This window comes from Nerophis ophidion, linkage group LG13 (assembly GCF_033978795.1).
Source record: "Nerophis ophidion isolate RoL-2023_Sa linkage group LG13, RoL_Noph_v1.0, whole genome shotgun sequence".
Taxonomy (NCBI): Eukaryota; Metazoa; Chordata; class Actinopteri; order Syngnathiformes; family Syngnathidae; genus Nerophis; species Nerophis ophidion.
In genome coordinates, this window is record NC_084623.1 from 2,825,476 (window position 1) to 2,834,265 (window position 8,790).

Consider the following 8,790-nt stretch of genomic DNA (forward strand, 5'->3'; position numbering starts at 1 on the left):
CCAATTCATTTTGAATGGGAAAAATGTCCCGGATTTCTGGGAATTTCTGGAATGGTAAAAGGAAAGGCCGCCATTCCCGAATAGGCTGAACAGTTTGAAGTTGGAACGCTTTGAATGGGATGAAAAATGTAGAGAGGAGTACAAAGATGGCCTGCCGCCAGCCCATAATGCATTGCTGCCAATAAATAGAGATGAAAGCCAAGTTGCAACGGTGGTGAGGCGTGGTGACACCCTGCCTCAAGTAGATGTCAAAATGATGAAATATTATTTTCAACAAAACTACATTTAAAATATAGAAATGCCTAAGATTGTATGACTTTGATGTTTGAGCTACATTATCTGCTAAAATGTCTTATACTTTGTAGCTTAGATGTAGCTGTCGTGAGTGTACACTCCCAAGTACAAACTCTTCCAACCATTTGCTACCGCTTGTCCCTTTCTTGGTACAAATGATGATGATGTCGCCCTTAAGTGTCGTACATGATCGTATACATCGGCAGTGGACCAGTTCCAATCCAACTGTGGTTCCGCATGTGTGATCAGAATATAAATATAACTTTGACTGCAGGACAGCTGGGGCTTCATGCGCCCCCCGGTGGTGGAAGTTTATAACGCCATAACTTCCTCAAACATGCTCCAATCTTCTTCAGATTTTTGTCATCGGCTACCTTCATGTGTGCCGCCCAACTACTAGCTACATGTATGTTGTCTACACCATGTCTATGTAGCTACTAGCTACATGTATGTTGTCTACACCATGTCTATGTAGCTACTAGCTACATGTATGTTGTCTACACCATGTCTATGTAGCTACTAGCTACATGTATGTTGTTTACACCATGTCTATGTAGCTGCTAGCTACATGTATGTTGTTTACACCATGTCTATGTAGCTACTAGCTACATGTATGTTGTCTACACCATGTCTATGTAGCTACTAGCTACATGTATGTTGTTTACACCATGTCTATGTAGCTACTAGCTACATGTATGTAGTTTACACCATGTCTATGTAGCTACTAGCTACATGTATGTTGTTTACACCATGTCTATGTAGCTACTAGCTACATGTATGTTGTTTACACCATGTCTATGTAGCTACTAGCTACATGTATGTTGTTTACACCATGTCTATGTAGCTACTAGCTACATGTATGTTGTTTACACCATGTCCATGTAGCTACTAGCTACATGTATGTTGTTTACACCATGTCTATGTAGCTACTAGCTACATGTATGTTGTTTACACCATGTCTATGTAGCTGCTAGCTACATGTATGTTGTTTACACCATGTCTATGTAGCTACTAGCTACATGTATGTTGTCTACACCATGTCTATGTAGCTGCTAGCTACATGTATGTTGTTTACACCATGTCTATGTAGCTACTAGCTACATGTATGTTATTTACACCATGTCTATGTAGCTACTAGCTACATGTATGTTGTTTACACCATGTCTATGTGGCTACTAGCTACATGTATGTTGTTTACACCATGTCTATGTAGCTACTAGCTACATGTATGTTGTTTACACCATGTCTATGTAGCTACTAGCTACATGTATGTTGTTTACACCATGTCTATGTAGCTACTAGCTACATGTATGTTGTTTACACCATGTCTATGTAGCTACTAGCTACATGTATGTTGTTTACACAATGTCTATGTAGCTACTAGCTACATGTATGTTGTCTACACCATGTCTATGTAGCTACTGGCTACATGTATGTTGTTTACACCATGTCTATGTAGCTACTAGCTACATGTATGTAGTTTACACCATGTCTATGTAGCTACTAGCTACATGTATGTAGTTTACACCATGTCTATGTAGCTACTAGCTACATGTATGTTGTTTACACCATGTCTATGTAGCTACTAGCTACATGTATGTTGTTTACACCATGTCTATGTAGCTACTAGCTACATGTATGTTGTCTACACCATGTCTATGTAGCTACTAGCTACATGTATGTTGTTTACACCATGTCTATGTAGCTACTAGCTACATGTATGTAGTTTACACCATGTCTATGTAGCTACGAGCTACATGTATGTAGTTTACACCATGTCTATGTAGCTACTAGCTACATGTATGTTGTTTACACCATGTCTATGTAGCTACTAGCTACATGTATGTTGTCTACACCATGTCTATGTAGTTACTAGCTACATGTATGTTGTTTACACCATGTCTATGTAGCTGCTAGCTACATGTATGTTGTTTACACCATGTCTATGTAGCTACTAGCTACATGTATGTTGTTTACACCATGTCTATGTAGCTACTAGCTACATGTATGTTGTTTACACCATGTCTATGTAGCTGCTAGCTACATGTATGTTGTTTACACCATGTCTATGTAGCTACTAGCTACATGTATGTTGTTTACACCATGTCTATGTAGCTACTAGCTACATGTATGTTGTTTACACCATGTCTATGTAGCTACTAGCTACATGTATGTTGTTTACACCATGTCTATGTAGCTACTAGCTACATGTATGTTGTTTACACCATGTCTATGTAGCTACTAGCTACATGTATGTAGTTTACACAATGTCTATGTAGCTACGAGCTACATGTATGTAGTTTACACCATGTCTATGTAGCTACTAGCTACATGTATGTTGTTTACACCATGTCTATGTAGCTACTAGCTACATGTATGTTGTCTACACCATGTCTATGTAGCTACTAGCTACATGTATGTTGTTTACACCATGTCTATGTAGCTGCTAGCTACATGTATGTTGTTTACACCATGTCTATGTAGCTACTAGCTACATGTATGTTGTTTACACCATATCTATGTAGCTACTAGCTACATGTAGGTTGTTTACACCATGTCTATGTAGCTACTAGCTACATATATGTTGTTTACACCATGTCTATGTAGCTACTAGCTACATGTATGTTGTTTACACCATATCTATGTAGCTACTAGCTACATGTATGTTGTTTACACCATGTCTATGTAGCTACTAGCTACATGTATGTTGTTTACACCATGTCTATGTAGCTACTAGCTACATGTATGTTGTTTACACCATGTCTATGTAGCTACTAGCTACATGTATGTTGTCTACACCATGTCTATGTAGTTACTAGCTACATGTATGTTGTTTACACCATGTCTATGTAGCTGCTAGCTACATGTATGTTGTTTACACCATGTCTATGTAGCTACTAGCTACATGTATGTTGTTTACACCATGTCTATGTAGCTACTAGCTACATGTATGTTGTTTACACCATGTCTATGTAGCTGCTAGCTACATGTATGTTGTTTACACCATGTCTATGTAGCTACTAGCTACATGTATGTTGTTTACACCATGTCTATGTAGCTACTAGCTACATGTATGTTGTTTACACCATGTCTATGTAGCTACTAGCTACATGTATGTTGTTTACACCATGTCTATGTAGCTACTAGCTACATGTATGTAGTTTACACAATGTCTATGTAGCTACGAGCTACATGTATGTAGTTTACACCATGTCTATGTAGCTACTAGCTACATGTATGTTGTTTACACCATGTCTATGTAGCTACTAGCTACATGTATGTTGTCTACACCATGTCTATGTAGCTACTAGCTACATGTATGTTGTTTACACCATGTCTATGTAGCTGCTAGCTACATGTATGTTGTTTACACCATGTCTATGTAGCTACTAGCTACATGTATGTTGTTTACACCATATCTATGTAGCTACTAGCTACATGTAGGTTGTTTACACCATGTCTATGTAGCTACTAGCTACATATATGTTGTTTACACCATGTCTATGTAGCTACTAGCTACATGTATGTTGTTTACACCATATCTATGTAGCTACTAGCTACATGTATGTTGTTTACACCATGTCTATGTAGCTACTAGCTACATGTATGTAGTTTACACAATGTCTATGTAGCTACGAGCTACATGTATGTAGTTTACACAATGTCTATGTAGCTACTAGCTACATGTATGTTGTTTACACCATGTCTATGTAGCTGCTAGCTACATGTATGTTGTTTACACCATGTCTATGTAGCTACTAGCTACATGTATGTAGTTTACACAATGTCTATGTAGCTACGAGCTACATGTATGTAGTTTACACCATGTCTATGTAGCTACTAGCTACATGTATGTTGTCTACACCATGTCTATGTAGCTACTAGCTACATGTATGTTGTTTACACCATGTCTATGTAGCTACTAGCTACATGTATGTTGTCTACACCATGTCTATGTAGCTACTAGCTACATGTATGTTGTTTACACCATGTCTATGTAGCTGCTAGCTACATGTATGTTGTTTACACCATGTCTATGTAGCTACTAGCTACATGTATGTTGTTTACACCATATCTATGTAGCTACTAGCTACATGTAGGTTGTTTACACCATGTCTATGTAGCTACTAGCTACATATATGTTGTTTACACCATGTCTATGTAGCTACTAGCTACATGTATGTTGTTTACACCATATCTATGTAGCTACTAGCTACATGTATGTTGTTTACACCATGTCTATGTAGCTACTAGCTACATGTATGTAGTTTACACAATGTCTATGTAGCTACGAGCTACATGTATGTAGTTTACACAATGTCTATGTAGCTACTAGCTACATGTATGTTGTTTACACCATGTCTATGTAGCTGCTAGCTACATGTATGTTGTTTACACCATGTCTATGTAGCTACTAGCTACATGTATGTAGTTTACACAATGTCTATGTAGCTACGAGCTACATGTATGTAGTTTACACCATGTCTATGTAGCTACTAGCTACATGTATGTTGTCTACACCATGTCTATGTAGCTACTAGCTACATGTATGTTGTTTACACCATGTCTATGTAGCTACTAGCTACATGTATGTAGTTTACACAATGTCTATGTAGCTACGAGCTACATGTATGTAGTTTACACCATGTCTATGTAGCTACTAGCTACATGTATGTTGTTTACACCATGTCTATGTAGCTACTAGCTACATGTATGTTGTCTACACCATGTCTATGTAGTTACTAGCTACATGTATGTTGTTTACACCATGTCTATGTAGCTGCTAGCTACATGTATGTTGTTTACACCATGTCTATGTAGCTACTAGCTACATGTATGTTGTTTACACCATGTCTATGTAGCTACTAGCTACATGTATGTTGTTTACACCATGTCTATGTAGCTGCTAGCTACATGTATGTTGTTTACACCATGTCTATGTAGCTACTAGCTACATGTATGTTGTTTACACCATGTCTATGTAGCTACTAGCTACATGTATGTTGTTTACACCATGTCTATGTAGCTACTAGCTACATGTATGTTGTTTACACCATGTCTATGTAGCTACTAGCTACATGTATGTTGTTTACACCATGTCTATGTAGCTACTAGCTACATGTATGTAGTTTACACAATGTCTATGTAGCTACGAGCTACATGTATGTAGTTTACACCATGTCTATGTAGCTACTAGCTACATGTATGTTGTTTACACCATGTCTATGTAGCTACTAGCTACATGTATGTTGTCTACACCATGTCTATGTAGCTACTAGCTACATGTATGTTGTTTACACCATGTCTATGTAGCTGCTAGCTACATGTATGTTGTTTACACCATGTCTATGTAGCTACTAGCTACATGTATGTTGTTTACACCATATCTATGTAGCTACTAGCTACATGTAGGTTGTTTACACCATGTCTATGTAGCTACTAGCTACATGTATGTTGTTTACACCATGTCTATGTAGCTACTAGCTACATGTATGTTGTTTACACCATATCTATGTAGCTACTAGCTACATGTATGTTGTTTACACCATGTCTATGTAGCTACTAGCTACATGTATGTAGTTTACACAATGTCTATGTAGCTACGAGCTACATGTATGTAGTTTACACAATGTCTATGTAGCTACTAGCTACATGTATGTTGTTTACACCATGTCTATGTAGCTGCTAGCTACATGTATGTTGTTTACACCATGTCTATGTAGCTACTAGCTACATGTATGTAGTTTACACAATGTCTATGTAGCTAAGAGCTACATGTATGTAGTTTACACCATGTCTATGTAGCTACTAGCTACATGTATGTTGTTTACACCATGTCTATGTAGCTACTAGCTACATGTATGTTGTCTACACCATGTCTATGTAGCTACTAGCTACATGTATGTTGTTTACACCATGTCTTTGTAGCTACTAGCTACATGTATGTAGTTTACACAATGTCTATGTAGCTACGAGCTACATGTATGTAGTTTACACCATGTCTATGTAGCTACTAGCTACATGTATGTTGTTTACACCATGTCTATGTAGCTACTAGCTACATGTATGTTGTCTACACCATGTCTATGTAGCTACTAGCTACATGTATGTTGTTTACACCATGTCTATGTAGCTGCTAGCTACATGTATGTTGTTTACACCATGTCTATGTAGCTACTAGCTACATGTATGTTGTCTACACCATGTCTATGTAGCTACTAGCTACATGTATGTTGTTTACACCATGTCTATGTGGCTACTAGCTACATGTATGTTGTTTACACCATGTCTATGTAGCTACTAGCTACATGTATGTTGTTTACACCATGTCTATGTAGCTACTAGCTACATGTATGTTGTTTACACCATGTCTATGTGGCTACTAGCTACATGTATGTTGTTTACACCATGTCTATGTAGCTACTAGCTACATGTATGTTGTTTACACCATGTCTATTTAGCTACTAGCTACATGTATGTTGTTTACACAATGTCTATGTGGCTACTAGCTACATGTATGTTGTTTACACAATGTCTATGTGGCTACTAGCTACATGTATGTTGTTTACACCATGTCTATGTAGCTACTAGCTACATGTACTGTATGCTGTTTACACCATGTCCATGTAGCTACTAGCTACATGTATGTTGTTTACACCATGTCTATGTAGCTACTAGCTACATGTATGTAGTTTACACAATGTCTATGTAGCTATGAGCTACATGTATGTAGTTTACACCATGTCTATGTAGCTACTAGCTACATGTATGTTGTTTACACCATGTCTATGTAGCTACTAGCTACATGTATGTTGTCTACACCATGTCTATGTAGCTACTAGCTACATGTATGTTGTTTACACCATGTCTATGTAGCTGCTAGCTACATGTATGTTGTTTACACCATGTCTATGTAGCTACTAGCTACATGTATGTTGTCTACACCATGTCTATGTAGCTACTAGCTACATGTATGTTGTTTACACCATGTCTATGTAGCTACTAGCTACATGTATGTTGTTTACACCATATCTATGTAGCTACTACCTACATGTATGTTGTTTACACCATGTCTATGTAGCTACTAGCTACATGTATGTTGTTTACACCATGTCTACTTAGCTACTAGCTACATGTATGTTGTTTACACAATGTCTATGTAGCTACTAGCTACATGTATGTTGTTTACACCATGTCTATGTAGCTACTAGCTACATGTATGTTGTTTACACCATGTCTATGTGGCTACTATCTACATGTATGTTGTTTACACCATGTCTATGTAGCTACTAGCTACATGTATGTTGTTTACACCATGTCTATGTAGCTGCTAGCTACATGTATGTTGTTTACACCATGTCTATGTAGCTACTAGCTACATGTATGTTGTCTACACCATGTCTATGTAGCTACTAGCTACATGTATGTTGTTTACACCATGTCTATGTAGCTACTAGCTACATGTATGTTGTTTACACCATGTCTATGTAGCTACTAGCTACATGTATGTTGTTTACACCATGTCTATGTGGCTACTAGCTACATGTATGTTGTTTACACAATGTCTATGTAGCTACTAGCTACATGTATGTTGTTTACACAATGTCTATGTAGCTACTAGCTACATATATGTTGTTTACACCATGTCTATGTAGCTACTAGCTACATGTATGTTGTTTACACCATGTCTATGTAGCTACTGGCTACATGTATGTTAATTTATAGCAGTGATTCTCCAACCGTGGTACCCAGGCTCCCTTTAGGGGTCGCCAAACAATCACACCATCAAATATTCAGGCACAGTGCGACTGTTAAAACCGATGCCTTGGTTTTAAGGAGTACTTAGGTCTACTACACTACTGCATTTTAATGTTGTCATTATGGTGGTACTTAATAAATACTTAGGTCTACTACACTACTGTATTTAATGTTGTCATTATGGTGGTACTTAATACATACTTAGGTCTACTACATTACTGTATTTAATGTTGTCATTATGGTGGTACTTAATGAATACTTGGGTCTACTACACTACTGTATTTAATGTTGTCATTATGGTGGTACTTAATGAATACTTGGGTCTACTACACTACTGTATTTAATGTTGTCATTATGGTGGTACTTAATGAATACTTAGGTCTACTACACTACTGTATTTAATGTTGTCATTATGGTGGTACTTAATGAATACTTAGGTCTACTACACTACTGTATTTAATGTTGTCATCATGGTGGTACTAATGAATACTTTGGTCTACTACACTACTGTATTTAATATTGTCATTATGGTGGTACTTGATGAATACTTAGGTCTACTACACTACTGTATTTAACGTTAATATGGTGGTACTTGGAGTGTTTTTGAGGTGGTACTTACAGGTTTGAGAACCACTGATGTATATTAATATATGTATCAACCATCAATATGAATATGTAACTATTACGTCACCCGTCTGGGGCCCCCTTGAAAGTAGATCCGGCCCTGCTGGGGGCGGA